This window comes from Macaca thibetana, chromosome 3, assembly GCF_024542745.1.
Source record: "Macaca thibetana thibetana isolate TM-01 chromosome 3, ASM2454274v1, whole genome shotgun sequence".
Lineage (NCBI taxonomy): Eukaryota > Metazoa > Chordata > Mammalia > Primates > Cercopithecidae > Macaca > Macaca thibetana.
Genome location: NC_065580.1, coordinates 164,368,678 through 164,392,793, shown reverse-complemented (window position 1 = coordinate 164,392,793; position 24,116 = coordinate 164,368,678).

The following is a 24,116-nucleotide window of genomic DNA, read 5'->3' as shown; positions in this document are numbered from 1 at the left end:
CTGTCACCCTGGACCCCTGGAACACTAACATCAACCAGACTAGACATGACTCTGCTTCAGCCCTGAACTTGGGGTTTCCTCATTCACTGTGTCACTCTTGTCTCCCAGATTCTGCTCTGACTTGGTCCTAGCTCAGTCTTGGGGTGACTTAGCTGTGGCTCAGTTTCCTCATCTGTAAAATGGGCATAATAATGGTATCTACTTCCTGGTGGTGTTGAGAGTCATGGTGCTTTACACATAGTGACAACAATACATTTCAACTTTCATCATCAATGATTTCTTCCCCGTGAGAGGCAGCATCCAGCATCCCGTGTGGCCGAGGTTGCACCATTTAGACCACACTAAGGGCATTTCGCAAAACTCAAAAGCCTTGTAAGAACAAGTCACTGAGGGAGAGAACAAGCCAGTTTCCTTCAGCCCTGCTATAGAGTTGAGTTCGCGGAGGAGAAATAATTGCATCTGCAGAGCTCAGAGGAAAAGTGTCAAGGCCTGAACTTCCTTGGATTCTGCAGCCAAGTTCATTGTCAAGTCTCCAGCACATGGACTTACACTGTGCTCAGTTTTGGCAGGGTAGTTGTAACCCGGAACTATGGTCATTTGGTTTTAAAAACCCATTGTAAGCCTGAGCACCAGTGTGGAGTTGGCCAAACTCCACTCCAAGACTGGATGGTAGCCTTGGAGATTAAATCCTAAATACTCCAACAAATGCTCTGTGAACTGGAAGCCTCACTGGTCCACAGCTAAAGAGAAGGCAGGAAAGAGCCACGATAACCATCAGCCCATAAGGGAGGATTCAGGAAGCCAACTAAGGATCCGGGACTACTACGTCATTTTTAGGAATTTCAAATTAACAGTCGCCTCCTCTGGGTGTGGCACAGCGCCAGGCTCCCAGGAGAATGAATGAGAGTAGCTAATTGCAGATGCTGTCAGTTCCGGGCTGTGCTGTCCAGGATTGAGCCACCAGCCGCATGTGGTTATTTACATTTAAATTTAAATCAATTAATAAAATGTAAAAGCCACCTGCTCAGTTGCACTAGTCACATTTCAAGTGCTCAATAGCCACATGGCCAGTGGCTACTGTCTTGGACAGTGCAGACAGTTCTATTGGACAGTGCTGAGCTAGTGTGTGAAGTCAGGCATGGAGAAGCCTGCTCAATTCACTGATAAAATGGGACAGATATTTCCCTGCCCTCACCAACTGAGAACAAAATCAGATATCAAAATCCCAGGCACAGAAATGTGGGAACCCAGCTCCACCTTACCCGACCTCTGCCCACCTTCCTGGGGATACCCCTGCATGTCTCTTGTCTCCAAACCCCGAAGACTCAGTGCACAGGCCCCTGTCCCCCTGGGACTGCAGCCTCACCTTCGTGGGCTCTGACCCCCACAGTGCCACAACCACAGGAGTTGTGCCCCTTCCCTCCCCTGGCCACACTCAGCCCTCTGCTCCTTTTTGCTCCTAACACACAACCTGGCCATGGTCCTGTGGCAGCTGCTGTTACTGTCACCTCTTTGGGCACTGCTGCTGCTGTTAACTCCCCTTCCTTTGTGCCCTGAAAAGGATGTGACCACCTTGGAGAGCCTAAAGGGCTCCTTTTTCCTGACCCTGCAGCCATCCGCACCCCAGGAACATTCGAGAGAAACCTCAGGTCAGACCTTTTTCTCTCCCCCGGGCCCTACCTGCCCCCGGCTCCAGGAGGAGCCCCTGGGTCCACCCAGGAAGGAACTGCACCTCCTGCCCTCCTCTTTCTCTCTCCCTTTGATCCCTTCGTCTCTTTGCCGAGCCCATGAGCAGATTCAGCAGAGGTCCTTTCTTTATCCTTCAGGGACTTAGCTGCATAAGACAGAATGTAAGAATGACAGTAGGCCAGGCACCGTAGCTCACACCTATAATCCCAGCACTTTGGGAGGCTGAGGCAGGTGGATCACTTGAGGTCAGGAGTTCGAGACCAGCCTGGCCAACATGGTGAAATCCCATCTCTACTAAAAATATAAAAGCCGGGCATGGTGGCAGGCGCCTGTAATCCCAGCTACTCAGGAGGCTGAGGCTTGAGAGTCTGTTGAACCTGGGAGGCTGAGGTTGCAGTGAGCCGAGATTGTGCCACTGCACTCCAGCCTGGGCCACAGAGTGAGACTCTGACTCTAAAAAAACAATCGACATCAAGGGCCAGTGCGGTGGCTCATGCCTGTAATTCCAGCACTTTGGGACGCCAAGACGGGTGGATCACCTGAGGTCAGGAGTTCGAGACCAGCCTGGCCAACATGGTGAAATCCCATCTCTACTAAAAATATAAAAATTAGCCAGGCATGTGGCACATGCCTGTAATCCCAGTTACTCAGGAGGTTGAGGGAGGAGAATTGCTTGAACCCGGGAGGCGGAGGTTGCAGTGAGTCAAGATTGCGCCAATGCACTCCAGCCTGGATGACAAGTGCAAAACTCTGTCTCAAAAAAATCATAAATACATAAATAAATAAATAAATAAAAATAAATAAATAAATAAACAAACAGACATCAAAGAATGACAGTAAATGGCCAAACCAAGTGGCCCTGGGAACTCAGAGAAAATGATTCCACCAAATGAACTACGGGAAGCTTATCAGAGATCGCGCTCAATGTGGTCCTTGAAGAATAGGCAGAATTTCCAAAGGTGAAGGAAGGTAGGGAAAGGAACAGCCAGGAGGTGGGAACAGGAACAGCACATTTGAGAACAGGGAACAGCCAGAGTGAGGGAAAATAAGGCTAAAAGGGTGAAGGGCACCTGGAGGATATTGATATTTTGGGCTTTGGCACATGCCTGTGTCCTGGCTCTAAGAACATTATCCACTTTGGGCGGCATCATTTAGCCTGCTCCTGGCTGTGGCTCCATTATCTGCTCCTAATATTGTCTTTTGTCTCCGGATTGTGAACAAATAAGGAACCTACAGCCAGGAGCAGGCTGGGTCCGGCCTCAAACCTTGACCTTCTGACTCAGAATAGTAATTGCTCCTGATTTTAAGGCCACTGAACACCATCCAGTTAATCTTGACATCTTGGAAATGACCAAATTACAGTTGAATTCCGTTGAAGAAATTAAAATCATTACTCTTATCCTAAGAGTGATTATCCTGAGTATTCTGGTGACTGACTCACATGGACAATTTAAGATGCAGTTAATATCACCAATGCAAAAAGACCTCAAGGGCCTAACAAATTATTTCTGGCAGAAACGTTGAAAAGTTTCCAGTCTTTGCCCCAAGACTGTTCACTGCCTAATTGCATTTCTTTCCAATGGGTCTAACAGAAAATCCAATTGGAAATTTGTCTTTGGGTGAAAATGCCGCCTTCCTGCTTTTAAGCGAACTGCCTGTGATATCATGAGCTCAGGCTGCAGAGGCTCAGCCGAACAAAGAGAGGAAAGCTGGTCACTTCTGATTGGGAGGACGTATTAATTCCCCACACTTTCCCTGTTCCAAACTCATGACTCCATGGATTGAGTCCTTTTAAGAAAAGAAAATAGAGCCTGTCATTTCCTATTGTTTCAAAGACGAAATCCAGCCTGGGAAAGATTAAGGGAAGAGGACAGGACTCGTGTTCTAGATGACTAAGCACCAACCTGACCTGGAAAAGTCTCCATTAGTTTTTGAGGAAGGGAGGGAGCTCCAATTAGAGGCATGTGTAAAATAATGACATTACCTCACTAAAGCAGAAAAAGGAAAACATTCCCAACTCACTAACAATGAACTAGCAAGAAAAAGTGTTGCTAATCTGTGAAGAATTCGCAAACCCAGTGAGTCACCTCCCAGCTCTGAGCTCCCAAACTTCCTTCCTTAGAACTTGACCTCTGATTGTAAAACCCTGGGCCCCGGGAGAGAGGGGCCTATGCTGGTCAGTAAGGGGGAATCACATGGACAAGCCAAGCCCAGCTCTGCTTCGCCCAGGTTTCTGGTAAATGAGCCTCTATCACTCAGTTCATACACATCAATACTTCTTACTGAAGATGTCTTGGGAAGAAGTCAAGCTGCTCTGAAAAAATAAAAATGCCCTGCGTCATGTTTTTAAAAGAGCTGGATCTCTATGTAGTGACATGAAAAATCCTTAAATTCATTATTAAATAATACATAGATTATGATACTGTGTTTTTTAAAAGACTCAAAACGGTGCTGGGTACGGTGGCTCACACCTGTAATCCCAGCACTTTGGGAGGCCAAGGTGGGTGGATCATGGGATCTGGAGTTTGAGACCAGCCTGGCCAATATAGTGAAACCCTGTCTCTACTAAAAATACAAAACTTAGCTGGGTGTGGTGGTGCACACCTGTAGTCCCAGCTACTCGGGAGGCTGAGGGAGGAGACCTGCTTGAATCCGGGAGGTGGAGGTTGCAGTGAGCCAAGATTGTGCCGCTGCATTCCAGCCTGGCGACAGAGCAAGACTCTGTCTCAAAAAAAAAAAAAAAAAAAAAGAGTTCAGGAACCCCAGGATAAGAAGTCAGGAAAGGAAAGTATCTTCAAAGCTGATGGCATGACTGTCTCCTGCCAGGCTCCCCACTGTCTGAACCCAGCTGAAAGGCAGCAGGGATGCTGATGGGGATCTGGAGGCACAGGACAGTGGAGCAGGCTGGGGGCCACGGAGAGCAGATCTGCAAACAGAGGGTTTCTGTACAGGATAGGCAGAAGGCCCAGCTGCAGGAGTTGGGCTGCAAGAGACAAGCAGCAGGGCGGGGTACTGGGTTCCAGGGACCCAAGCAGAGGCAGGCCCAGCTCTCAGCTGTCTGCCCATCAGGACCCCTGGGGGGAGTTTGGGGGGAAAATGCAGATCCACCCACCTCAGCCTCCCAAAGTGTTGGGATTACAGGCGCGAGCCTACCGTGCCCGGCCGTGGTTCCTGGACTTTTAAGGGGACCACTGATCTTTTCTAGAGCTACATGAGCTCTCTGAAGTTTTAAGCAAAAGTTTGTATATTTGAGAATGTGTATCTTTCTGGCTTTTTCATGAGATTGCAACGAGGATCCAAAGAGATAATACAAATGACGTCAGCTTTGACAACCACTAACTGCCCCAAAAATATCAGGTATTACTATCATCACAGCAAGATCAAAAGAGGTTAATGCACGTCTCTCTGTGTCAAGTGTTCACGAAGCTTCTGTTGAAGTTGGCCACCAGATTGGGCCAGCATGCACACAGGCAGCAGACAACAGCTTTACAGGTTGTTAGAATGAGAGGCTGAACCCTAACCTCAAGAAGGTGACACCACAGAGGCCATCCACAGAGGTGTGAGTCTTCCTAGAAAATAATACAGGCGGGGCCAGGTTTGGTACCTTGCACCTCTAATCCCAGCATTTTGGGAGGCTGAGGCAGGCAGATCACTTGAGGTCAGGAGTTCGAGACCAGCCTGGCCAACATGGTGAAACCCTGTCTCTACTAAAAATACAAAAATTCGCTGGGCGTGGTGGTGCAGGCCTGTAATCCCAGCTACTCAGGCAACTGAGGCAAGGGAATCGCTTGAGCCCAGAAGGTGGAGGTTGCAGTGATCGAGCTACTACTCTCCAACCTGCGCGACAGAGGGAGACTCCATCTCAAAGAAAAAGAAAAGAAAAGAAAGAAAATGATGCAGGCAGGATTAATAACCAGAACACACAAGGCGATCAAACAACTCTATAGGAAAAAAATCTAATAGTCCAATCAAAAAATGGGCAAAAGATTTGAATAGGCATTTCTCAAAAGAAGACACACAAAGAGCAAACAGGCCTATGAAAAGGTACTCAACATCTGTGATCATCAGAGAAATGCAAATCAAAACCACAGTAAGATAGAATCTCACCTCAGTCAAAATGGCTTTTATTCAAAAGACAGGCAATAACAAATGCTGGAGAAGATGTGAAGAAAAGAGAATCCTCGTACTCTGTTGGTGGGAATGTAAATTAGTACAACCGCTATGGAGAACAGTTTGGAAGTTCCTCAAAAACTAAAAGTTAAGCTACTATATGATCCACTTATCTCATTGCTGGGTATATACCCAAAAGAAAGGAAATCAGTAAATCAAAGAGATATGTGTACTCCTCTGTTTGTTGCAGCACTGTTTACAACAGCTAAGATTTGGAAGCAACCTAAGGGTCCATCAACAGTTGAATGGATAAAGAAAATGTGATACATACACACAATAGAGTACCACTCAGCCATAAAAAAAGAATGAGATCCAGTCATTTGCAACAACATGGATGGAACTGGAGATCATTATGTTCCATGAAATAAGCCAGGCACAGAAAGACAAACATAGCATACTCTCATTTATCTGTGGGATCTAAAAATCATAACAAGTGAATTCATGAACATAAAGAGTAGAAGGATGGTTACCAGAGGCTCGGAAGGGTGGTGCAGTAGGATGGGGAAGGTGATGATGGTTAATGGGTACAAAAAAAAATAGGAAGAATGAATAAGATCTATTATTTGGTAGCATGACGGGGTTACTATAGTCATTAATAACTTAACTGTACATTTTAAAATAATTTAAAGAGTGTGATTGGATTGTTTGCAACTCAAAGGAGAAATGCTTGAAGGGATGGAAATTCTCCATGATATGCTTATTTCACATTGCAGGCCTGTATTAAAACATCTCTTGTACCCCATAAATATATGCACCTCCCATGTATCCACAAAAATTAAAAATTAGGCTGGGTGCGGTGGCTCACATCTGTAATCCCAGCACTTTGGGAGGCCGAGGCGGGCAGATCACTTGAGGTCACGAGTTCCAGACCAGCCTGGCCAATATGGCAAAATCCCATCTCTACTAAAAAATACAAAAATTAGCCAGGCATAGTGGCACAAGCCTGTAATCCAGCTACTTTGGGGGCTGAAGTGGGAGGATCGCTTGAGCCCAGGAGGCAGAGGTTGCGGTGAGCTGAGATCACACCACTGCACTCCAGCCTGGGTGACAGACCAAGACCCTGTCTCAAAAAAAAAAAAAAGGTAGGAGCTAAGCTATGAGGATGCAAAAGCATGAGTGATATAATGGACTTTGGGGGCTTGGTGGGAAAGGCTGGGAGGCGGGTAAGGGATAAAAGTCTACAAATTGAGTAGATGTACCCTGCTTGGGTGACAGATTCACTAAAATCTCAGAAATCAACACTGAAGAACTTATCCATGTAACAAAAAAAACACCTGTACCCCAAAAACTGTTGAAATTAAAAAGAAGAAAGAGAAAAACCAATAAATAAAAGCTGAACCCAGGAGGTGGAGGTTGCAGTGAGCCGAGATTGTGCCACTGCACTCCAGCCTGGGTGATGGGGACTGTGTCTCAAAAAAAAAAGAGAGAACTTAAAAAATTTTAAAAAGAAAATGATGCAGGCTGAGATTGTGCTGCTGCACTCCAGCCTGGGTGACGGAAACTGTGTCTCAAAAAAAAAAAAAAAAAAAAGAACTTACAAATTTTTAAAAAGAAATTATGCAGGCACTGCAAATATAGCATACTTACTTGGGTGCATGTGGGAGAAAGTAGAGGGGGAGACGCCAGGGTCGCTGACCCCATGGCATGAGGACGACTGTGGAGCCGTTCTCTTGCTGTCCGCAAAGTCACTGTGAAAGCAAAGTGCCAAACATTGTCCAGGAGGGCCCTTTTGCTCATTGGTCATGACTGGTGCCAGGCAACCCTTGGGACTTTCCTCATGACCTCAGAGGGACAGAATTTCCTGCAGTTTCTATGGCACAGATTCCATAGTAGGTTGAACACTGCTCCCCCAAATACACATCTTCCTGGAACCTCAGGAGACTTTATTTGGAGACAGGGTCTTCGCAGATGTAATTAGTTAAGATTAGGTGGCACTCATGGGCTCTAACTCCAATGACTGGCAGCCTTCTAAGAAGGGGGAAGACCCACAGACAGACACACAGAGAAGAATGCCATGTGACTACAGAGGCAGAGACTGGAGTGACGCAGCCACAAACCAAAAAGTGCGAAGGATTGCCAGGGGCCACCAGGTGCCAGAAGAGGCGAGGCAGGACCCCCTTCTTGGTCTTCAGAGAGAGCACAGCCCTGCCAACACCTTTATTTCAGACCCCTGGCCCCCAGAACTGGGACAGAATACATTTCTGTTGTTTTAAGCCACACCATTTGTGGTCATTAGTTTTGGCAGCCACGGAAACGAATACAGAAAGGTTCCAGAGCTGCTCCCAGGAGGGGAAGTGGCACAAGGCGAGGCATGGACTAGTCACAGCTCCCCAGCCAGAAGCAGGGGACACATTCACACTGGGATGACTCAAGGAACTGTACGTGCAAAGCATGAGCACCCTGCTCTGTGCCAGACATCACGCTGGGCAGAGGCCAGGGGCTGCCAGAAAAGCTGTAACAACCAGCAACCCCAGGCGTGGGCGGGGAAATGCTGATTTGCAGCATCTGCCAATTTCTGTGGTATAAATACTCCCTTCTTGGCCAATGCGAGTGCAACACAACGTCCTTCATATAACGTTTCTACCCTACAGGTACAGTCAATGTCAATGACCTCACGATAATAGTAAAATAAGTGAAATAATTATGAAATATTGAGTTCTGAGAATTGACTGACCTTGTGTCTAATATAATCTATTTAATTGTAAGCTTCTGTAATTTAATTTTTTATGGTGGCTGTGTTTAACAACCAATTTGCAAAAATTCCTGAATGTTTAACCATCAGCTGCCATGAACCAGCGCTGGCTACAAGAAGTACAGCGGTGAAGAAGGCAGATGGCAAATATAACCTCAGCTTGGTGGGGCCTGGAATGCAGCAACCTGGCTCCAATAGGATGCTTTTGGGTAGATGTGCCTGGAGCACCTCCACCTCTGAGGCCCGCAAAACTGCCCCAGAGGAAGGGTGGCCTGCAGAGCAGCCTCCACATCAGCTCTCAGCTGGTCCAGGGCACAGCATCAGCTGAAGAACACCGACCACGACCAGCCACATCAGCTTCCAACTGTGAGCTCTTAGGAGACCTGTTGATGCAGAGATGGCACCAAAAAAGCCAGGAGCAGGTGGGCACTGGTGCACATATAGACACACACACACACACGCACAGAACATGCAGACACACACATGCACAGAACATGCAGACACACACATGCACAGAACGTGCAGATACACACATGCACAGAACATGCAGATACACACACATGCACAAACATGCTTCTGTTACAGTTTGGCTGTGTCCCCACCCAAATCTCATCTTGAATTCCCACATGATGCGGAGGGACCCGGTGGGAGGTAATTGAGTCATGGGGGCAGGTCTTTCCTGTGCTGTTCTCGTGATAGTGAATAAGTCTCACAAGATCTGATGGTTTTATACGGGGGAGTTTCTCTGCACAAGCTCTCTCTTTGCCTGCCACCATCCACGTAAGATGGGACTTGATCCTCCTTGTCTTCCACCATGATTGTGAGGCCTCCCCAGTCATGTGAAAATGTAAGTCCAATAAGCCTTCTTCTTTTGTAAATTGCCCAGTCTCAGCTGTGTCTTTATCAGCAGTGTGAAAACGGACTAATACAACTCCTTTTTGCATTTTTGCCAGAACAGTTTCCTTCAGTACAGCAGCTACTTTTTAAGGAGTGCTTTGTGTCAGGGACCAGGCCAAGCACTAGGAATATTCACATGATGAAGGCCAAGCCCAGGACCTTCCATCAGTTGGCGAGGCCTGTGATTGGCCACAGCTGCCTGCATCTCATTCTGCGGCTGATCTAAGGAAGCCTTTCATTGCCACGTATCTCAGCCTTAGTCTCCATTGTCAGTTCTCTCCATCCTGAATGTGAGAGGTGGTTCCTAGTCACTTTAGAGCTAGGATGGGAAACAGGGTGTGATTTCTAGAGCCCTGACAAATAACTGCATTTGGCATTGTGCACAATCCATGATGTAGATGCAACATGAAGTGAGGTGAAAATTGGTAGGCTGGGCATGTCAGCTCATGCCTGTAATTCCAGCACTTTGGCAGGCTGAGGAAATATATCAGTTGAGCTCAGGAGTTTGAGACCAGCCTGGGCAACATGGTGAAACCCTATCTCTACCCAAAATACAAAAAAATTAGCTGAGCGCTACCATGCACTTGTGGTCCCAACTACTCGGAAGACTGAGGTGGGAGGATTGCTTGAGCCCGGGAGGTGAAGGTTGCAGTGATCCAGGGTTGAACCACTGAATTCCAGCCTGGGTGACAGAGTGAGACAGGGAGGGAGGGACAGAGTGAGACAGGGAGGGAAGGGAGGGAAGGAAGGGAGGGAACGGAAGGAGGGAAGAAGGAAGGAAGGAAGGAAGGATAGAAGGAAGGAAGGAAGGAAAGAAGGAAGGAAGGAAGGAAGGAAGCAAGGAAGGAAGGAAGGAACGAACGAACGAACGAACGAACGAACTGGTCACCTGGACTGGGTTTATGGGTTCCTGTGAGTACTTCTTATAGCTATAGTAATTTCAACCAGGGACACCAATCATTCTGGTTTGTGAGGGATGAAGGGGTTAGTGCTAAAAAGAGGGTAGTAGTCTCAGGCAATACGGGATGGGCAGACATCCTAATTCTCACCTCCCTTCTGACAGCTCAAGTTTGAATACTGAGGTCTGCAAGGACATTATACTGAGACCTGCAAGGATGTCTGTCTCACATTGCAATAAACAGCCACCGGGTTCTAAATCTCATTTTGCTTAAACCCATTTCTCTAAGAAACATTATACATTTACTCCTTTTCATTGTATAAGACATGTTGAAAACAGCCATTCATCTCTAAATCCTTCTTTTCAGTCACTTTTAATATTCTTTTAAAAAGAGAGAAAGGAAAAGAAAAGACTTCTTGGGACTAAAACTTATCACAGTTGGATGAAACCCAAAGGTGAATATTTATTTCAGCAAAATTCATTCAGGGTCTTGAAAGTCAAGTGTGTGAATACAAAATACACCTTTTCAGCTTGGGATCATGCCCTTTTCCGTGCTTGGATGGCTGAAGTATGAAATGCCGGGTTGACATATTCAGTGCTTCCAGGAATGTGACTCCAGAAGAAACAAAGTGGAATGTGGCACTTGTGGAGGTGGCCGGGCTGGTCAGCCAACCTGGCTGGGTTCTGGAAGGGTCCAGTCCATGGGCTCCCATCATATCCCAGGTGATTCTTCCTGCTCGCAGTTCACAGGAACCACAGATTCCCACACCTTCATTTCCGAGGGGCTGTCATTTGTTCCAGCTTTGTCTCCCCATCCTGAATCCAGCACGAGGTGTCTAGATCTCACACAGGATGCATTCACGGGGGCTGGGGTGGAAGGATCCATCAGCACCTTCAAATTCCAGCCCTCACTGCAGCCAGGACAGGGAGCCACATTCTCGTGCTCACAAAGACGATCCTGCACCAGAGCTGCATGAACAGGGCTTTCACCTTTGCATTTGCTCACTTGTTCCTTCCATCAGAATCGATGGCTGTTTGCAGGACAAACAAAACACACGTGCCTGCGTGTGTGTGTGTGTGTGTGCTTGTGCATGTGTGTGTGCAAGCATATGTGTGTCTGTGTGTGCATGTCTACGTGTGTCTGTGTGTGTGCATGTGTGTGCATGCATTCATGTGTCTGTGTGTGCTCGTGCATGTATGTGCACAACTATGTGTGTGTGCTTGTGCATGCATGTGTGCATGCCTGTGTGTGTGTGCTTGTGTGTGTGTGCTTGTGCATGTGTGCATGCATGCCTATGTGTGTCTGTGTGTGCTTGTGCATGACTGTGTGCATGCCTGTGTGTGTGCTTGTGCATGTGTGTGCATGTCTATGTGTATCTGTGTGTGTTTGTGCGTGTGTGCATGCCTATGTGTGTTTGTGCATATGTGTGTGCATGCCTATGTGTCTGTGTGTGCTTGTGCGTGACTGTGTGCATGTCTGTGTATGTGCTCGTGCATGTGTGTGTGCATGTCTATGTGTATCTATGTGTGTTTGTGCGTGCACGTACATGCCTATGTGTGTGTATGCTTGTGCATGACTGTGTGCATGCCTGTGTATGTGTCTTGGGGAAGAGAGAAATGATGAGCTAGTGTTTAATGGGTCAGAATGAAAAGTTCTGGAATTGGATGGTGGTGATGATGGTTGTACAAAATTGTGAATTTACCTAATGCCGCAGGGCTGTACTCTTACAATAGTTAAAATGGTAAGTTTTATGTTACATGTGTCTTATCACAATTAAAAATAAGAGTACATGCATTCATTTTGAGAGAAAACAAAAGAGAAAACCTCAGAGTCATGTTTAAATATGTCTGACTTATACTGAGGACAAATTAAAGAAAGTAATTTACATAATGAAGAGTAAACTTATGGAACTCATTGCCGAAAGAGGAGGCACAGACATAAAAATATCCAAAGACATCTACGAGGAATTGTTCAAACATTTATTGTATTTATTGACAGCAGCCTAACAGCACATGAAGCACGATCAGGTTTGGAGTCACCCTGAGGTTCACATCACAGCACAAAAGCAGCTTTCTGCCCTACCAGGCATTGTGCCCCAGTGAATTTCTGAGGACAGGAATGGGGAGCTGGACGGACCTGCAGGTCCTCCCCATGGAACAAACGCCGCACCTTGCACACACCTGGGTCCCTGCTGTGTCCAGCCCCAGCCTGTGCACAGTAAGGACAGCACACCTGATGATCAGGACAGGGTCTACCCTGAGATGTTCACTGCCTACCTGTGCACAGTGAGGGCAGCACACCTGGTTGGAAACACAAAGTCACCCCTGAGATGCCCAGTGCCTACCTGTACATCGTAAGGACAGCACACCTGGTTGTCAGCACAAAGTCACCTCTGAAATGCCAAGTGCTTGTACATTGTAAGGGAATCACACCTGGTTGTCAGGACGGCATCACCTCTGAGAAGCCCTCCCATTCACATGTGTAGCAACAAAAAAGGTCTGGCTTAACAACTGTCATTCTCAGCCCCCAGACAAAGCAAACTAGGGTGTTGTGCTCATATTTAAAGCTTTGTTTTGTATTGTATCTGTTTTTATAAATTGTCTGTTTCTTTTTCCAAGTAGGCTAAAGTTACATCTTCAATAAACCAAGTAATAGGAACTTACTTTGCTCACCGCAGTGATCCTGGAATATATCATAGTATCAGAAGTAAGAAGGTATCCCCCAAGAATGTGTTTTTAAGATGAGGACACATCAAAAGGACCCAAGAATCAATCTGGTAAAGCTCCCAGTGGCCAGAGCTAATATAATTTGAGCACCATAATAAATTTCAATTGTATTTAATTATCACCTAAGGAATAAAATAAATATCCATGAGCACATATGGATATAAATAAATCAATAATCAAAACAAGAAGGACCAATCTTTCTTAAATAAGAAAGCCAATTAATAAATGTAGAGGGAATTGGAGAAATAGGGAATCGCCATTGGAACCCCACGGTTATCATTGCTGCACGCAAGAGTAATTGATAGTTGCTAAAATTAGTGGTTGAACCTTAAGGAGTAACAAGATATTTGCATCACATTTGTATCCCTTCCTAAATTTACTAATCACCCTTGTGGTTTTAAAACATGATTTTGATGCTCTACCTCCCTCCAGGAGGTAGAGTTTAATGGCCCTTTCCTCAAGTATAGGCTGGACTTAGTGACCTGCTTTTATGAATAGATGACAGAAAGAGGACAACTGTACCTTGACAGTGGGGAAGCCTAACAGATACCACATGAGCCAGGTGATCAAAGTCAATGTTACCTGCAGTCATGCTGACATTACACGCCCACTGACATGATACAATGACAAGGGCCTATCACCTCTGTGGTGTTCTTCTCCAAAATCCACAGCCTCAGAATGTTTATGAGAAACCATCAGAGAAACCCAAATTAAGGGCATTCCACAAAACACCTGACCACTACTCTGCAAAACATCTAAAGTCATGAAAGACAAGAAAATATAGAGAAGCTATCACGGATTGGTGGAAACTAGGGGGAAATGAGGAATAAAGGTATCATGATATCCCAAATGGGGTCCTGGAACAGAAAAGTACATTAATAGAAAAAGTTAAGAAGTCCAGGCTGGGCGCAGTGGCTCACACCTGTAATCCCAACACTTTGGGAGGCCGAGGCGGGTGGATCATGAGGTCAGGAGATTGAAACCATCCTGGTGAACACGGTGAAACCTCGTCTCTACTAAAAATATAAAAAAATTAGCTGGGAGTGGTGGTGGGCGCCTGTAGTCCCAGCTACTCAGGAGGCTGAGGCAAGAGAATGGCATGAACCCAGGAGGTGGAGCAGCGGGCCAAGATCACACTGGCACTCCAGCCTGGGTGACAGAGCGAGACTCCGTCTCAAAAAAAAAAAAAAAAAAAAAGAAAGTTAAGAAGTCCAAATAAAGTTGGTAGTTCACTTACTAATATTGCACCACATCAATGTCTTAGTTTTGGTAAACATGCTATGTAAGACGTTAACATTCAGGGAAGTTGGGTGAAGAGTGTATGGGAACACTCTATACTGTCTTAGTAACTCTTTATTCTAAAATGATTTCAAACTGAAAAGTTTTTTAGAAGAGGTAGAGTTGCAAATAATTTGGTGAGAGGTGCACATGGAGGTATCTCTTATGTGTGAGGCAATAAGTCAAGTAAGTTGCTGAGAAAACTGTGGGTGGGAGAAAGTGGCTGCCGAGGGCCTTTGTTATGACTTGCCTGAAGGTCTATACTGCATTAGAAAAAATTATCCAAAAATGACCACACTGTGCTGTAATAGCGCCATGTCTCCATGTATCTGCCACCTTTGCATTCTCTGGGCTTGCCGTAGTGATGGGAGGGATTCAAATCCTCCTCTTCAGCAAAAGGAGAAGTTTCCCGATGGATGGTCTCCGACAAGAAGGGATGTCCTTTCCCCAGGCTGAACATGGATTCCAGTGTCCCAACATGGATTCCAGTGTCCCACTATATGATGCTAACGGGCATCATCTCTGGCCACTGAAGCCCAGGATCATAGGTTTAACCATAAAATACTTCTGTGTCATGGGCTGCAAACCACCAACATAGAACTAAGATTGATAAGAAAAATATACTGTTTACTCAAAACAGGTGTATCACAGCCTACATATTTATAATGTCCTATTATATGGTTGTGCAGTTCATATCCTCAATAATTCAGTAGGTATCTCGCTAACATCTATTTGAAATCCCCCCATAAAATAACATTTAGCAGTAGCTTCAAGATCTCTTTAGAATGGTGTCTTTATTTTTCTTAAACATTTGATATGTTACACCACCCAGGCAGAAAATAGAACACAGAGTGTGGGATACACACGTACTCACCATAAAAACAACCGTATTGTAACACCAAAATATATTTATCTAATTGGTCAAGGAAACGGAATTTAACACATGCTGTTATCATACAAGTAGTTTTAATGGAATAGCATTTTGTATTTATATAGCACCTTTCTACCAAGGAGCAAAAATACGGCTCAGATATTATTACTTATTCTCACACCATCCTTGACAGGTGGATAAGCAGCAACATTTATACTAAGTTTTAATCACCGGGCGACAAAGACCTGCATAAAGAGAGCAAATAAACCACAAATAGCAACCCAGAAAGTTGGAATTTTCCACCTCCAAGAGTGGGTCACTCACTCTTTTTCTCTGAAATCTTAAGAGCTAGTTTGAATACTGGTGAAAAAAAAAAATAGAGGAACAGTAGAGTGATAAAACAGGTATATACAGCCTCCTCAGGAACCTGATGGTGGAGCTTAGACTGGAAACCGTTGAAAGTTAAAAACAATTCCCAAACCTTGAGCATCTACTTGGACAAATTTGATGCGTACCAGGGACAAATGAAAGCATCCTCCCAAACTATGTCCCAAATTATTGTCAATCCTTTCTGTAATGAAGGTCCATTCCTCAAGCCGCTGTCACATAATGTGCAGGGGATCAACAGCAAATCCATTAGCAACACAGGATAAAGAAATTTGAGTAGCCCAGAAACTCTTGCATAAAACATAACTTCAACAAGATAGGACATTTTGGATGATGCATTCCTGAGGACCTCTTTAAAAATTCATTCAAGGAAATTTTTTAAAAAGTCTCTTTAAAGATAAATGCAAATTACAGGCATAGTTGGAGCCTTAAAGTATATCTTGAATAAGAAAATTACCAGAGGATGAATTCCTTAAGAGCATGTCTGTCTTTCAAGAGTTTCTAATATATTTAATCTCCAGTAAACTGTAGGATATCCAAAGCTGTAGTACCCTTTTTTTCCCCCCAGAATATCTAGTGTCTGAGAAACCTTTATCACATCTATCCATGCATTCAACTAATGTCAGCAAAACTAGATGACAAATTATACGTAAAGGGAAGGATGAAAATATTTTGTTGTAAACTTCTGAGTCATAGGGACAAGGAAAAGAAGTTACATTATATTCTAATAACAAATTTCAATAATGTGAAAAAAGAAAAATAACAGCCAACACTTATTAACCACTTCCATGCACTAGTATGGGTAACGGCATCAGACACAATACATACATTATCTCATTTCCTCATCACAAGGCTTCTTTGAGATATACCCATTTTATAGGCTTAGATTAAGACACTTGTCAGAGGTCAGGGTACAAGCAGCTGTCTTACTCCAAATGCTTTATGGATACTGCCTGGCTTTTTCTCTAGCCCTTCACTTCTCAATTAGCGAGAGAACCAAGTCTTGCCTTTCATTTCTTCCCCTGCACTGAAGAAAAATCTAAGTGATCCTTTTGTAACACTGAAAACTTGGAATCAAAAATCCATTAAAGTATCATCTATAGAAACACTCCCAAAGCCTCATAGCAAGAAATTCAGATAAAAGCACATATTTTCACTACTTTGATGTGCATAAGTTTAAACTCCATGACTCTTATTTTGATCTTCATCATTCCCTATTTGACTGATTTTTAACCTATCATGTTACACCATGGAGTGGCAAATACTATTGAGGAATCAAAAAAAAAGCAACTCCTTCAACAATCTAATTTATATGAAATGCAGTGACAATGATGTCTCTTTAATTAATCTAATTAATTAGTTGATTTATTAACTTAATTAGTTAATTAGCTAATGTCCCTGGTGGGTAAAGTTTTCTTAACCAGCGAGCTTCCTGGAAAGGGAAGAGAAAAAGTAATGATCCTTCAGCTGTTTCTGAACTTTGGGACAGTTGGAGGCCCAGCTTCAGGAATCCTGTCTTCTGTGAGGTCACAAAGGGAATGACACCTTTAAAAATGCCCTGTGCAAGACATACTCTTGACTCCAATGAATCAATTAGGAAAGGGCTATTGTTACAAACAAGCGAATAAGACTGTCATCAAGAAATTGGTCCTCCAGGTTTGACTTTTCTTCTCCACCAGTGAACAGATTTCCTTTTTTTTTTTTTTTTTTTTTTTTTTGGTGAGGGGGATGGAGTTCTGCTCTTGTTGCCCAGACAAAAGCCATGATCTTGGCTCACTTCACCCTCTTCCTCCTGGGTTCAAGAGATTCTCCTGCCTCAGCCTCCTGAGTCACTGGGATTACAGGTGCTCATCACCACACCCAGCTAATTTTTTTGTATTTTTAGTAAAGACGAGGTTTCACCATGTTGGCCAGGCTGGTCTCGAACTCCTGACTTCAGGTGATCCACCTGCCTCAGCCTCCCAAAGTGCTGAGATTATAGGCGTGATCCTGTTTTTGTTTTAAAATCCTTAAGGAAATGTACACGACCCCACAGGACCTGACCCTGGCTCCCAGTCAGTCCCACCTCCCATGGCTTTCCTGCCCCTGTATTACCTTGCTTCCTTCCCCTTTAACCATCCTTCGGGCCTCAGTTCAAGTTCACATCTTCAGGATGGCAATCTACGACTCCTTATACCAGTTGAGACCATCTTTTAGGCATTCCCACCTCACTGCCCGATTTTCTTTCAGGGCATTTAGCACATTTGCTGTTGTGTGACAATGTGGGTTTTTTCATCAATGGTGGTCTCCCGTGCTAGAATGTAAAATTCAGTACAGCAGGACATAGCTATATATTGCTTATCCATGAATTCCCAGTGGCAAAGCCCCAGTAGAATTTCAATACATATATATTGAATTATTGAAAAGTGATTTATTAATTACTTTTTAAATTAGTATTGAGGTGCACCAGCAACATGGTTAAGACCCCTCATTCCCCAGTCAAACTACTCAGATCCATTTCTGGCTCTACTACATATTGGTTTTGTGACTTTGGGGAAGTTATCATTATCCCTGACACTTCCTCTCCAAAATTGAGTAGCTTGCATAGGAAACTCAAGAAGACAAAAGTTAGCCTCCCAGCAACTAGCTAAACCAAAACCACTTTTTAATTTTTATTTATTTATTTATTTATTTATTTATTTATTTATTTATTTATTTATTTATTTATTTTGAGACGGAGCCTCACTCTGTCGCCCAGGCTGGAGTTCTGTGGCACGATCTCGGCTCACTGCAAGCTCCCCCTCCTAGGTTCACACTATTCTCCTGCCTCAGCCTTCTGAGTAGCTGGGACTACAGGTACTTGCCACCACACCCGGCTAAATTTTTTGTATTTTTTTAGTGGAGACAGGTTTCACCGTGTTCGCCAGGATGGTCTTGATCTCCTGACCTCATGATCCGCCCGCCTCAGCCTCTCAAAGTAATGGGATTACAGGTGTGAGCCACCGCGCCCAGCCACAAAACCCACTTTTTAGCCAAAACCAAGAATACCTATTTAACAATAATAAAAAGAACAAACCATGCTTCTAGTACACATTCATTCATCAAAGGATAATAAAGAAGAAAAAGTAGAGTCACAGCCAATTGTGCTCTACTAATGAATAACAATCATGACAAGACCTCAGGAGGACATGAGCCAGCACCCATTTTCGATACAGGTGACTCGGTGAACCTTTGTTTCCCATCAAGTCCCTTTTCTCTAGCACCCACGCGCCCCTGCAGCCCGCCCCTGACACAGCCTGGCAGCAGGTGCTTCTCCTGCAAGGGAAGCAGCCAGGCCCTGTGCCCTGTATGCAATAAACAAGACTGGGCTGTGCCCCTCCCCTGCAGGCAATCAGCACAGGCCCTCAAGCATGAGATTTAATTGCTTGTTCATTATTTTAGCTTGCAGGGGCCACAAGGAAGTATGGCATTTCTGAGCACACCATCCAAGGGAACCCTGGGAGCTGTCAGATTAAAAAATAATAACAGAAACGAGACAGGAGCCTGTCTTTAGCCAAATGGCTTCAGGTACCTGTGACTCAATGCGAGGGTCCCCACCAAAACCCATGGCAGCCCCTCCCTGTTTGTCCTGCCCTTTTCAATTCTGTCTGAGCAGGGAGGAGAATGCCACAAAGAGACGAGAATTTGAACTCGCAGCCCCCGAGTGCACCAATGTCCTTTTCCTGCCTGATTGTGTACTTAAAGCGCCTGTAAAGTCAATAACTTCCCATGGTTTCACAGCAAAGCCAAAAGATTAAAAAAGAGACATTGTCCTTTTGAAGATGTGGAAAGTAATAAATGAGCAGGCTGAATCCTCTTTGGGTTTAAAAGCCTGTGCTGTTCTGCTTTAAGGTGTCAAAACTGCCTAAAATCTTTAGTTTTGTTATACCCTGGTGCTACACAGATATCATAGAAGCAGGCTGACTCTCTCAAACAATTTGGAGATCATTTTTTTTCTCTCTAAAAACTTTGTTGAAATATATATGTTAGCACAGACTTTTTATTAACATTTTGTTTAAAATATAGCATTTTTTCAGACGCATCTTAAGAGATCAGAATAGTCAAACAGTAGCTCTCTTTTTGAAAAAGAAATTGCACACCATCTTCAAGTTTTAAGCACAAAGGTTACAGTTCGTTCTCCTCCCCCATTTTATTTCCACTGTTGGAGTAGATTTGACCTCGTCTCTCTAAAAGCAGAAAACTTCAACAAAAGTGAGAGGACTATTTAAAGTGATGAAAAAGATTCTGAATGAAGCATTACGACTTTGACGAAGCCTGAAAGAAATGCAGTGCTTAGGAAGTGGATAAAAGTCAATAGCAACAATTCTTGGCTTTGGATGAAACCTTGAAGGTGCACTTTTCCCCAGTGATATGAAAAATAAGAAAATAAAAACAACCAACCAGAGACCCGTAACCCTTCCGGTTCTGTGGCATCTGTACATTCACATGATAGAAACTTACTAAATCCCGAAGGTTTCCTGGCAAAGCCCAAGCTCCATGATGAGCTGAGAGCCCTGCCACTGCACCAGGAGAAAAGGAGTCACTAGGCAGGCTGAGGCGGGCGGGTCACAAGGTCAGGAGATCGAGACTATCCTGGCTAACACGGTGAAACCCCGTCTCTACTAAAAATACAAAAAATTAGCCAGGTGTGGTGGCGGACACTTGTGGTCCCTGCTACTCGGGAAGCTGAGGCGGGAGAATAGAGTGAACCCAGGAGGCGGAGCTTGCAGTGAGCTGAGATCACGCCACGGCACTCCAGCGTGGGCAACAGAGCAAGACTCCGTCTCAAAAAAAAAAAAAAAAAAAAAAAAAGGAAAAAGAAAAGGAGTCACTAGGCTCTAGATGGAGAAGAGACAAGCCTCTTTCCTCCCTCCTATTCCAAAAGAGAAGAAAAAACCCGGACAGCCAGATACAAGCAGCCTTGAAAAATCACTCTACAGGAGAAAAGACAGGAAGAATGTCATCGAGAAAGAAGGCCAGGAGAGGATGCCACAAAGGTGCCTTTTCTCCCTCTTCTCTTTCCACCTTTCCCATAGTCGCCTCTTCCTCTAAACCATCCCCACTTAACTCTCTCCAGATTCTACTCTCCCACTGGAGCCTGCCTGACACATTTCCCAAAAGCAGATTTTAAAAAAGCAAGGGTCTCAGGCTCTGTCACATCCAACTCATTGTTATGTGCCAGGGAGATACAGAGCGACATTTTGTGTATCTGTTGGATTATGATTCACCATTTGGGCATAGAGAATGTTCTCAACAGTGAGATTCCCCTCATGTGGGCACCCTCATGCTTCAGCTAGGTGCTTACAGGTAAATAATTACTCAAACATCATCATGTAGCAAATTTGGTTTCCAAACCTTGAATTAGAGAGACTCAGGCATGCACCAAGGAAACGTCTAGCTATGTTCTTCTCCAGTCTCTCAGCGGGCTGCAGGTCTTAGCTATGTTTTGTTGGTATCACTGGGGCGTGCCGGGCTTTTGTTTGAATGGCTCAACCTGGCTGCAATCATTGAATGAGCCGACCCGATCGCTCTGCCAGTGTCTACATTGTCTGCTTCAAAAGTCAGGCTCACCAGAGAGAGCAATTTCTATTTGTTTGTTTGTTTGTTTGTTTGTTTGTTTGAGACGGAGTATCGCTCTGTCACCTAGGCTGGAGTGCAGTGGCGTAATCTTGACTCACTGCAACCTCCGCCTCCAGGGTTCAAGCAGTTCTCCTGCCTCAGCCTCCTGAGTAGCTGGGAATACAAGTGCACACCACCACACCTGTTTAATTTTTGTATTTTTAGTAGAAACGGGGTTTCACCTTGTTGGTCAGGCTGGTCTCGAACTCCTGACCTCGTGATCCGCCTGCCTCGGCCTCCCAAAGTGCTGGGATTACAGGCATGAGCCACCACGCCTGGCCAGAGAGAACAATTTCTTAGTGGAAAGAATTTGTTATCAGTTTAGGCTGCAAGCCTGAATCTTTGAAACAGCATGACTCAGATAGTTCATCATTCAGAGAACTCAGGTTTTGCATCCCTCGGTTCTAAGTGACATTTTCTTCCTCTTTTGAGGACAGCAGAATTAAGTTACCAGAGCCATCTCATCGGTCATTCATTTAGTATTTACCACGCCTACTATGTGCAGGAGGCAGTGGGAAGTAGAAAGATTAGAAAGGAAAACTCCTGCCATCCAAGGGGTTAGTAGCTTACAGATCTTAGAATCGCACAACTTAGAAAAAAAAGTTGAAGATTATATAGAGAATCCAAGCACTTTACTTTACAGATGAAGACTGAACTATTCTATCACTCCTGTGGTAAACTACAGAGGCAATTCTCAAACCCATGTCTTCTGACTCAAAGAAGGACTGTGCCTTTCCATTCTGTTTCTAACAACTAAGAGGCTCCTGCATCCCCGGATCCCAGAGGCCTGTATGGTCTGGAAAGCTGGTGTTGTGGTCATCAGTCAAAAGTACACACACCCCTCGCTGCCTACGTACACCGTGGCCAGCACACACCTGGAGGTTTGGACACGTTCACACACTTACGTAATCCTCACAATAAGTGTTTGAGGCAAGAATTGGCATTCAGGATGTAAGCCTGAGAAGCTGAGTGGAGTGTTAAATAACCCATTCTAGGTTAAAGGGTCCCCGTGGTGAATTGAGAACTCAAAACTCAGTCTGTTCTCTGCCCCTACACACCAGTAGCCTCAATTTCCAACTCGTTTGGTTATTCCCTGTTACAGACTGAATGTTGTGTCTCTCTCCCAAAATTCACATGTTAAAACCCTAATCCCCGACGTGAGAGTATCAGGAGGTGAGGCCTTTGCGGGTGATTAGGGTGAAGTCCCCATGGTGGGATTAGAGTCTTTGTTAGAAGAGACACAACAGAGATGATGGTTTCTCTTCAGCCATGTGAGGACAGGACAAGACGTCCATCTACAAACCAGAAAGGCGATCCTCACCAGACACCAAATCTGCTGCTGCCTTGACCTTGGACTTCCTACCCTCCAGAAGTATAAGAAATAAATGTTTGTGGCTGGGCACGGTGGCTCACACCTGTAATACCAGCCCTTTGAGAGGCCGAGGCAGGTGGATTACTTGAGGTCAGGAGTTTGAGACCAGCCTGGCCAATACAGTAAAATCCCATTTCTACTAAAAATACAAAAATTAGCCAGGCATAGTGGCACACGCCTGTAACCCCAGCTACTTGGCAGGCTGAGGCAGGAGAATTGCTTGAATCAGGGAGGCCGGGGTTACATTGAGCTAAGATCTCGCCACTCCACTCCAGCCTGGGCGACAGAGTAAGACTGTCTCAAAAAAGAAAAAAGAAGAAATGTTTGTTGTTTGAGCCAGTCCATGATATTCTGCTATAGCAAGCCAAACTGATTCATACACTCCCTTTGTTTCATCCTCATGTATTTCTGGCATCCTCGTTTGTACCAAATAATGGAATCTTAGAATTTTCGAAATGGAAATGTTCTCAGAGTCCATGTCATCCAGATCTCTCATTTTACAGGCGAGGCAACTGGTCCAGCGACTCATCTGTGCTGATGTCAGGAGAGCCATGCAGGCTCTAGAGAGCACACACGGAGTGAGGGAGACAAGCCGAGATCCTGTCCCGGCAGGCACTAGCCTCTCCATGGTTTGGTACAACACGGGTGTCATCCTGGTTTTCCCAAGCCTCAGCAGCCAGTGGATGTTAATAAGGTCACATTATTAATAAAAATAAGAATGAATAGGCTGGGTGCGGTGGCTCACGCCTGTAATCCTAGCACACTGGGAGGCCGAGACGGGTGGATCACCTGAGGTCAAGAATTTGAGACCAGCCTGGCCAACATGGTGAAACCCCGTCTCTACTAAAAATACAAAAATTAGCCAGGCATGGTGGCAGGCACCTACAATCCCAGCTACTCGAGAGGCTGAGGCAGGAGAATCGCTTGAACCCAGGAGGCAGAGGTTGCAGTGAGCTGAGATCGCGCCATTGCACTTCAGCCTGGGGGACAAGAGTGAGACTTCGTCTCAAAAAATAATAATAATAAAATAATAAGAATGAATAAATAAGTAACTAACTTGACGTAGGAGCCATACATATGCATCTGTCTGCTACAGAGCCTCCCACCCCTCTCCAAGTTCTCACCTGGGTTTTCTGGAGTCCCGTAGTCTGTCTCTCAACTACCCCTATTTGCACTCAACACCCCAGATGTCATTTGAGTGTTTTCCTCAATCATGACCATAGCTGCTCAGACCCTCTCTGTCAGCATCAACTTCCCCTGAAAAGATTTCTTTCTCATGCCTTTCTGTCTGTGTCCACAGTGTCTGAATGAAGGTCCGTGGTCTTCAAGGAACCAAGACTACACTGAGATCCATTCTTGGGAAGTGCCTCTCCTTCAACCTCCAGTACCACTCATCCGTAAACACCAACACTATTTGCCTCTTTGTGTATCATAAAGTTCCTCATTGAAACAGCCCCTTAAACTCCAGTCCTGAAAACAAACCCACTGGGCTACAATA